The sequence below is a fragment of the Octopus bimaculoides genome, chromosome 24, assembly GCF_001194135.2.
Source record: "Octopus bimaculoides isolate UCB-OBI-ISO-001 chromosome 24, ASM119413v2, whole genome shotgun sequence".
Classification (NCBI taxonomy): Eukaryota; Metazoa; Mollusca; class Cephalopoda; order Octopoda; family Octopodidae; genus Octopus; species Octopus bimaculoides.
Genome location: NC_069004.1, coordinates 26,671,177 through 26,680,247, shown reverse-complemented (window position 1 = coordinate 26,680,247; position 9,071 = coordinate 26,671,177). Strand labels below are relative to the sequence as shown.

The following is a 9,071-nucleotide window of genomic DNA, read 5'->3' as shown; positions in this document are numbered from 1 at the left end:
GGAGAATTCACAAAAAAACAAAAGACGAAGACAGGTGGTGTAGAAAACAAACAGATGTATTAGTATAATGCACGGGAAATTGAAAAAGTCTTTACCGTTTCGAGCCTACGTTCTTCCACAGAAAGGAACACACACACACACACACACACACACCCACACACATATATATATATACAAATACACGAATGCTTCATAGAGATACATATAGCAATATTATCTTGGAAAAATTTTTATCTATAAAAGAATATACATACATACACACCTACGCTCACAGACACACACACACAGACACACACAACACACACACACACACACACACGCACATGCATACATATATCCCTCCTGTCATACATACATACATACATACATACATAAACACATACAAACTTACATATAATTCGCTAGCGCTAAAACTTCAGTCATGCAAACAAGTAAGTTATAACTACATAATACATTTGACTATTGGTAGACTGAGAGAAAAGAAAAAGAGGAATAGCAAATAAAAACCGGGAGAAAACAACGAGAAGTTTAATGGTTATAGATGATAAGTCAAATTAGGTGTTGATTGGTGCAGCTTTTAAAATTATGTATATGCGTGTTGCATAAAACAGTCCAAATGGAATTTAACTAGCAGAATATTATCGATGGGAATGTAAATGTGAAAAATAGAGTCGAGCGAAATTGTGAAATGCCACCTTTTTGCGTCATGGAAATTCTTAGAAAAATTTGTCTGAAAAATTTTATGAATGATGCATTGTAGTTCTTTCCCAAATATTTGTTGTGATTGCATACGTTTGTAGGTATACTTTCGTATCTTCTTCTTCTTCATCTTTTTCTTCTTCTTCTTCTTCTTCTTCTTCTTCTTCTTCTTCTTCTTCTTCTTCTTCTTCTTCTTTATCATCTTTTTCTTCTCCTCCTCCTCCTCCTCCTCCTTCTTCTTCATCTTCTTCATATTTTTCTTCTTCTTCATCTTTTTCTTCTTCTTTTTCTTCTCCTCCTCCTCTCCTCCTTCTTTTTCTTCATCTTTTTCTTCTCCTCCTCCTTCCTCTTTTTCTTCTTCTTCTTTTTCTTCTTCTTCTTCTTCTTCTTCTTCTTCTTCTTCTTCTTCTTCTCCTTCTTCTTCTTTTTCTTCTTCTTCTTTTTCTTCTCCTCCTCCACCTCCTCCTCCTACTTCATCTTTTTCTTCTTCTTCTTCATCTTTTTCTTCTCCTCCTCCTCCTCCTCCTCCTCCTCCTCCTTCTCCTCCTCCTTCTTCTTCTTCATCTTTTTCTTCTCCTCCACCTCCTCCTTCTTCTTCTTCTTTTTCTTCGTCTTCTTCTTTTTCTTCTTCTTCATCTTTTTCTTCTTCTTCTTCTCCTCCTCCTCCTTCTTCTTCTTCTTCATCTTCTTCTTCTTCTTCTTCTTTTTCCTCTTCTTCTTCTCCTCCTCCTCCTTCTTCTTTCCATTCTTGTAGTTGTCGTAGTTGTTGCGTTCTTTTTAATCATCATCTTCATCTCCTTTTTGATAATGTAGTAGTATCAATAGTAGTAGTAGTAACAGCAGCAGTAGCAACAGCAGCAATAGTAGTTGCAGCAGCAGAAGAAGCAGCAGCAGTAGTATTCGTAGTAGTTGTTGTTATTGTAGTTGTTCCACATTAAATAATCATATATGATAATAGTTTCAAATTTTCTCACAGGGCCAGTAACTTCGTCGGGTTGTGATAAGTCGATTACTTCGGCCCCAGTATTCAAATGGTACTTACGAAAGGATGAACGAGAAAGTGAACCTCGGCGGATTTCGAACTCAGAACGTAAGGACGGACGAAATGCCGCTAAGTAGATTTCCTCGGTGCGTTAGCGATTCTGCCAGCTTGCTGTCTTAGCTTTTCTCAGAGAGAAATTTTCTCTATTATAAAATCCAGCGAATGACTTAGTAACGAGTTCGAACATGCTACTGGCATATTGTAACTGCTAATAACATTGCATTTTTATATAATAATGTCTATATAAGGCGGCGAGCTGGTAGAAACGTTAGCACACCGGGCGAAATGCTTAGCGATATTTCGTCTGTCTTTACTTTCTGTGTTCAAATTCCTCCGAGGTCGATTTTGCTTTTCATCCTTTCGGAGTCGATAAATTAAGTACCAGATGCGTACTGCGGTCGATCTAATCGACTGGCCCCCACCCCCAAAATTTCGGGCCTTGTGCTCAGAGTAGAAAAGAATATAATAATGTCTATTAACTTCACTATATTGGTTCGGATGATGTTCACGACGTCCCTCCCAGAATTGAGACAATCTTGTAAATTGTAAGACTTAGCAAAACCAATGTATCTTATCCGTTGTTCCCCTAATTCTACTTTAGCATCTCAACTTTTTCCCCACGTATGATACGACAAACGTAATGTTATATAAAACCTAATTTATTGTTCAATATTAAAACCTTTATAGAAATATACGCCTAGCAACCTTAGGGAAACTTTACAGAAAAATATTTTTCGATAAAAGAAAAAAAAAATCAACATATTAAATAATGATGAAAATATTTTCAACCCAAAACCATTTCCTCATAAAATTGCATAAAGGCCCACAGAGTTGCCACCGCCAGGCAATTTCTGTAAGGTAGGAATTACAGAACTTAATAAAAAGAAGATATTCTACTTTAAAATGATCGATTCAGATTGTAGTTTACTCTGCCTTTATGAACAAATCTATCTATCTATCTATCTATCTATCTATCTATCTATCTATCTATCTATCTATCTATCTCATTCTACAGTTTTATTTCAAGATCTCTTCCAATAGAGAAATAGCCGGTTTCTAACCTAGATTCAAGGCTCCTTCATTGGAATTTCAACATCAACAACGGTATTTTTGTATGTACGTATGTATGTACGTATGTATGTACGTATGTATGTATGTATGTATGTATGTTTTCTGTATGTCTTCTCATGCATATAGTTGCATATCTAGACATGCTCATGTGTATTTAAATGATAAACTTCGGGAAAGTTTTACAGATTTTTACAGTTCCACTGATGGATTGGATTTGTAGTCCTCGAATTAGCTTAATCTTTCAGGTTTTGAGACGCCTAATTTCTCAAGATTGGTATTGAGGCAGCGTCTTACATATCCCATCTATCTAACTATGTAACTATTTATCTATATCTATATACAGACATATACACATGTACACATTGATCGATCGATCGATAAATAGATAGAAATATAGATAGATAGATAGATAGATAGAGAGAGAGAGAGAGAGAGAGAGAGAGAGAGAAAGAGAGAGAGAGAGAGAGAGAGAGAAAGATGGAGAAGGGCTAACGCACGAAACTCTTGGTGATTGTGTCACTTGGCTGGTGCTACCAAATATTGATAAAAATACATATATACTCATGTGGAAGAGATAATCCTGAAGCAAAAGAAATAAGTTCCACAGTACGGAAGAAGCCATAGCGACACATAAGAAACAATACTAGTAGAATGTCCCAGTGAAAGCCTGAATAGTTTGTAAACCTGACATAGTGATTTGGGACAGTTGTGGAAGTCAGCTGCCCAGCGGATATCAACATAAAGCTAAAGATCAGTGGAAAAGAAAATACGTATACTGTACTATTGGGAAATGTACAGTTACTCTGTCCAGATTATATATTAGGGCTTATATCTGTAGTTACTGGGTTACTGGAATATGTAATACACTGCCTGAGTAGCGATCTTGAGAAATTAGCCTTCTCAAAACCAGAAAGGAAAAAGTTGATTCGAAAACTACAGGTCCAATCCATCACTGGAACTTTAAAAATCTGTAAATTTCCAGAGGTTTATCATTTAAATATATAGACGAATGGTTAGACACAGAACTCCATGTATGACCATCCATACATAAAAAATGCATACAAATCTGCACATATGCACTGACTCCGAATGCTGCACATATACACACATACATGCAAAAATAACCAGTTGAAACTCCAATGATCGCGCTTTGGCTCTAGGTTAGAAACCGGCTCTTTCTCTATTACCAAGAAATGTTGAAATAAAAGTGAATGACATACATACATGTACATACATAAGCGTCTGCACACATGCACACATACAGATACAGAAACAAAACATACATATATGTGTGTATGTGTGTATATTTATTTAAAACATATTATGCTCGTGCCGTGAGTTGATACCCAGGGAAGTGAATTTCCATTAATAAATTATATTTTCAACAAAAAACCTTATCACTAGGAGACAATATTGATTGTTTGGAAATAAAAACCATAAACGCGACTTCTTATATTCAATAATTTTTTTAATCTAGTTTGGGAAACAAGAGTCACTTAATTACACGCACGCACACGCACACACACACACACAACCACACACACACACACACACACACAAACACAAACACAAACACACATTCACTCACTCAGACAAACACACGCAGACACACAAGTTGAGACATATACACTCGCACACAATTATTATATATATATGCACATACATACACATCTATATATAGTGTAGACATATTTACAGAAATATACATACACTTAGAGACATAAACACCTACGCGCAAACACACACACATACGCATACACACACATACACACACATACAGAAACACAGAGCAAGAGAGATACACACATAACTTTAATGCATGCGGTCTCATAAATATGTTTATAGATGTAAATTTTAAATTAAGGTTAATAGTTTAAAGCAATTTTAAGAATAACGGAACCTTTACTCATGGTTGAGTATATGTGAGCGCGTGTGTGTGTGTGTATCCTAATAAAAATGGTGTCAAATTGTAAAAATCGTGCTGAGCTGACTGGGGCTATCTAACGTAGAGGTAAGAATTCATAGACATATATGTATGTGTGTGTGTGTACATATAGGTTTATTGTAAGTCTACATATAGGTTTATTGTAAGTCTACATATAGGTTTATTTGTAGGTGTCTGTGTCTGTATGTACATAATTATAATTGCGCGCGAATGTATGCGTTGTACGTGGGTTACGCCGAAAGTAGGCATAAGCTGCAAAAGTGGGTGTAAAATCTTATTTCCTGACATACGTTATTGAAATTGCTTGTGTTAGGAGGATGTCCTTCCTCTTTACGAATTTACTATTATCTTAGTATCCATCACAATTGATGCATGAGTTCAACGATGGTTGAACTCATCACTGAAATTCTCTCGGCAAAAATTCGGTTGTTCCCTTTTGTACCCCCACTCATTAACTTTCACCTCGACTGTGGCATCGAACCTTTGTCCATGAAGATTGTTCTTCCTTGCAACGAAGATATGAATATCGTTGGGCGCAAGATCCGAAACGTATGGTGGCTAAAGGAACCCTGGCCTCCTCAGTTTTCTGATTGAGTGATTTGTTTGCAAATATCGTGAATATGAATTGTTTTCACAGTCATGTTCGGGTTCGCACCCCTAGAGACTTCTCTCAACTCTTTTTTTTTTCTTTCTAATTTCTCTGTGTAACACTCACGGCTCACGTTCAGCCACGTTTCCGAAAATTAGGGAGAATGACACGCTTTACTTGTCAGCTCAAGATACAGACACCAAGAATTTCTGTGCCGACGATTGAAATCCTTAGTGGGGCGGAAAAGAAGTGTGACACTTTTCCATGTTGTGAACCTTCGTTTCTAGATAATAAATATATACCCGCGTTCCGCACCCTATCACAGATCAGCCACGGAAAAGAAAGAGAAATCGCGCTTTCATTCGCTTGAAACGCTTCCAGTAGATCAGTGCAGACGTTCACTGATCTCTCCTTCAAATCGGATGTCAACTCCTGAGCTTCCCAAGACCCAATCTTCCACTACTTTTGGTAATGCATTGTAACTCTATTCCAATTGTACAACATCATCATGGAATGTAGTATCTCATTTGTTTGTTCGGATTAATTTATTAACTCGCTTGCAATGTTTCTCAGTGTTCCCAGTTGATGATCGCCCACTGCGTTTCTTTTTTTGCTTTCTTTTCCTCAATACTGGAGATATGTCTTTCTTTAAGCTTCCTCATCCTTCTCAGCACATTGCTCATCTCAGTGGCATCATCTCCATAAACGAAGCCTTCTGCAGACATCAAATAACCTGCAAGAACTCAGTGACGAGAAATTGTTTCAGTTGGAGTCGTCATTTACAAGTAATGAAGATGGAAGCAGCAAAAGAAAATATAACACTACCAGTTTGAATGACCTATATCCGATAACATAAAAGTTAGGTTCCGTTATTCATTACTTGCAATAGAACTCACGTGCATGTAGATATGTAAGTATGCATGCATGTATGCACATATGTGTATATATATATATATATATGTGTGTGTGTGTGTGTGTGTGTGTGTATGTATGCATCCATGTATGTATGTCCGTATGTATTTACATAAGTCTGTACACATGTAGTATGTGTGTATATATGTATGTAGGTATGTATGTAAATATGCATGTAAGTATTTAAGTACGTACGTACGTATGTATGCATGTATGTATGTATGTACGTACGTATGTATGCATGTATGTATGTATGTATGCACGTAAGTATGTATATAAATATATATGCACGCATGTATGTATGCAAGTAAGTATATATGCAAGTATATATGTATGGATATTTACCTGTATGTGTATTATGTGAGTGAGTGTGTGTGTGTGAGAGAGAAAGAGAGAGAGAGAGAAGGTTTATTCTCATTTAAATTTTATTGCATCACTACGTATATATGTGCGTTTCTATCTGTATACAGTACATACATATATACAATAAAAATGTGATAAATACGTCCTTTTCTTGTAAATGGTATTGTATACTCACCAAGTAATCTAGTAGTGGTCTGCCATCAAATTTGCTTGCTAGATTCCTTGATATCGATCTTGCAAAGATTTAATATCCTGCTGAAATCTCTCCATATTCGTCATTAGCAGCGCCAAGATTTCAGAAGTGAAATCCATTTGTAACGGTGAAGAATTTAACGTAATAAACACTCGCCAACTACCTATATCTGTGAAATTCTCAATCAGTTTCCCAACTTCATTTCGACAAGAGACCCGTGAATACTTAAGGAGTTAACACATCCTTATAAAGATACAGCAAACTTTACTCTTAGGTGTTGTGAATGTGTCATCAAAATATTATATTTATCTTCGAATATTTCTCGGATTTCAGGTCCTGTATTTAAAAAAAATTCGCTCTTTCATTTTGGCAGCATATAATTCTGAAAATATTTCTGGGAGAAAATGAAATCATCTTTTACGACGGCCTTAACAAATACCTTCATTAAACGAACCGTATTGTGAAGAAGTGGTTAAAATATTTTATTCGAATCAACTACAGGAATTGATTGAATGCTGTTTCTTGTAGAGATATATGAAGGCCTGCTTAGCCATTCTCTTCCTTTATAATGATTTGTAAACGACGAGTGCCCCACATATAAAGGAATCTGCTTGGTGAATTCCTCTTCCATGCCTGTTAACATAGCAATTATTTCAAGATGCGCATAAGGATTCCACTGGTGATCAGTGTATTGAACTGAATTGAAAAGGACATTCATTTTAACAAAAGTTTCATGTAAATGCATCGAATTAGCTGTTGGAGTTGACAGAGACTAAAATGCTTATTATACAATAAAAATGGCTTTTAAAATTCGTATTGATGCATCTTTAAAAAGTTGTCATTCGCGTAAAACGTCGCTTTCAGTAAAACTTCCAAAATGCCTGTTAATGTCAAGAACCAAACAGAGAGGACGATTCTCTTTGAAATAAAATGCTAAATCATAATTTTGCTTTCTATAATAATTCACTGTTACATTTTCTTCATGCAAGTGTCTTTCTGTCAAATGAGAGAAGAGGGGCTCTGCTTTGAGATCGTTCAAACTTCCTTGTGTGAAAAGAATCATACCTACATTTCTTCTGATTTATATTCGGAATCTGATGAGTGTTCAGAAATATCTGCTTTAGTTGCATTTGCTTTAATATCTAATTCCTTTAGAATACAGTTTACCTATTTAAGGAAGTTATGAAGATTGTACAGGATTTTATCAATAGTGCAAGGGGACCTAGTCGAGGCAAATGAACTTTGTACCTGCAGTTTGAATAAAAACTTGGAATACTAACAATATTCAAAATAGCAGTCTATAACGTGTTCCTTCTGCACCATTTATATTAACAACATTGCAAAAGACACAAAGGGGCTTTGAATTTCTTAAGTTGGAACATCGCTTGCAAAACAAAAAAGAAAGAAAAATGCTCTGAGGGATTTTTATATTCCTTCTGCTTGCAATATATGTCGAAGCGCATTGAATAACTAACTAGAGGAGACATCTTCCTGAGGTTAAAATAGCAGTGTCGTCTGCTTTTATAGAACACCAACGTTTCGGTGGCGAGAAATATTACCCCTCAGTATAAATACTGCTTTCGTCTCTAATAGACATTTTCTTAACGAGCTAGTGTGCCACTTGCAAAACCAGTGGCCGTGATATTATTTATCTATATAATCAATGCGAGCTAGGTACACTACCACTGTCTAGCAGACAAGTATCCATCACTAAGCATGGTCGAAATAAAATCGAGAGGAAGTGATTTGGAAGTCTCTAAGCTAGAATGGTAGGGGATTTTCTTCTCGCTTGCAATATATATATCGAGTGGAAAGCGCACTGAATAACCAGCTGATATTAAGGCATGTTCCTGAGGTTATATACATATATATATATATATATATATATATATATATATATATATATATGCCAGATCCCACGCATAGGCTCGAAACGTTAAAGACTTTTTCATTTACCGAGTATTATACTAATACATCTGTTTGTTGTCTACACCACCTGTCATCGTCTTCGGTTTTTTTTTGTGAATTCTCCCATTTGTGTATGTAATTTTGTGTGCATACGGAAGTGGGGTATTGTGTATTTGTAAACAACAATTGCAAATTAGAACACAATGAATTGGAGGCCTAATCTTCAAACAAAAGTACTTTTACCATTGTTTGAAATAATCATTTTACAATTATTGTTTACACTACAATACAGCAATAATACACTGTTTATATAAAAGATAAAAATAAAATATTAATTTACACTGCTCAC

The 9,071-nt window shown here is 35.7% G+C and overlaps 1 pseudogene; it reads left to right on the top strand.

Moving 5' to 3' along the window:
* LOC128250681 (uncharacterized protein DDB_G0271670-like) overlaps positions 1-9,071 on the top strand; it is a 55,877-nt pseudogene that overhangs the window by 10,835 nt on the left and 35,971 nt on the right.